Here is a 1,619-nt window from a genome sequence, read left to right as displayed (position 1 = left end):
TAAAATAAATGTTGTCAACTAAAAATTTTGAACGTCATAGCTAGCTAGACATTATTTTCAATTAAAAAAAAAAATTATAAAGCATAATACTATAATCCTACGCTTAAAATGTATTTTCTTGTGACCACCTGACAGCAACCTGTAAATCTGGCGCGACAGTGAACGTGTTAATAAGTAAATGTTGTTCAAATTATATTGTGTTTGATATCATTTTCATCAGAAAAATCTCAAGCGAGATAACATGGGCGCAGCAATGACGCAGACCGAGGCGTAGGACCACCTATACTGTCACTTGTAGAATCCGAACTTACTGACTCTTGTATAGAATTTGCTGTACTTTGTTTCATTCGGCACGCTCGAAATCCACTCCGACGTTCCATTTCCAAGAATTGGTGGGGATAGCGACGGACGTTTAAGTGGGCAAAATTGCGGACGCTTATGTGTGCACTACTGTATGTACGTACTTACAGGTTCTAAAACTATACTCTAAAGATTTTTTCCTTCCGCTACAAAATGCAATAGAGAAGAGTATAGATATGCTTTCCTGCGAAAAATCGGGAAAAATGATTTAAAAAAAGTGTTTCTTCCACGGTGTTCCTCCTTTAAAATTATTCAAATTCTGCTTCAAACATTTCTCATATCGTTAAAAAGAGAAGAACTATTTAGGTGGCCTCCTTCAGCTGAGACACCTTATACAGGGTGTCTGTTTTATCTCAATACAGTGAAATGTCTTTTAAGGAAGTGATGGCAGGGAAAAAATGTTTCAACAAAAGTTGTTTGGTACGGAGGGGGACATTATGTGGTATAAATATTTTTTTTTGTACCAGGTATGGTGGGGAAGATTTCAAAGTCAGTTTAATTTTTTTAAATGGAACGCTATATTTTTTTAGGCATAATATGATAGTGCATGTTAAGACGAGTCCAACGAGATACGAACAAAGTCATTCCCTTTGATAAAACAGACAGACGCGACGGTGAGGAAGGTATGGTGGTTCGGCACCCGGTTTTTCGCAATTTTACGACCTTCCATGAAAAGAAATGACTTTGTTGGCAGCTCATTGAATTCGTCTTAACATACACTATCGTATTAGGTATAAAAAAATATAGCATTCCATTAAAAAAAATTAAACTGACTTTGAAATACATAACGTCCCCCTCCATACCAAACAACTTTTGTTAAAACATTTTTTTCCTAACATCACTTCCTTAAAAGATATTTCACTGTATTGAGATAAAACAGACACTCTATATACATATGTATACAGTGTTCTGTCGAACTACGCGTAGGTTAGAGGCGTTGACTGTTACCGCGGAGATGGAAATCTGTGTAGTAGGGAACAATCCTCCGGTTTTACGGAAAACTGAAGTCTGATCGTCTGCACTGCGTCTGCAATTGTCGTATATTGTCGTTGAAATAATAACAAACGAAGTAGGTCGTGTGTAAAGACTTAGTTGTTTACTAAGAGACAGTGTTTTTCCAGAAAAGGATAGAATATGTACATATATGTCTCGGGGAGACAACAGTAAAAAAACTAATCTGTTGTTGTTTCATAGCTATAACACATCTTATTACAAGAAAAATAAACTTAGGATACGATAAAACGAAATTGTTGCAGTAA

This window comes from Habropoda laboriosa, unplaced genomic scaffold, assembly GCF_001263275.1.
Source record: "Habropoda laboriosa isolate 0110345459 unplaced genomic scaffold, ASM126327v1 scaffold129, whole genome shotgun sequence".
Classification (NCBI taxonomy): Eukaryota; Metazoa; Arthropoda; class Insecta; order Hymenoptera; family Apidae; genus Habropoda; species Habropoda laboriosa.
The sequence above is the reverse complement of the archived record's forward strand: the minus strand, read 5'-3'. Positions refer to the sequence as shown.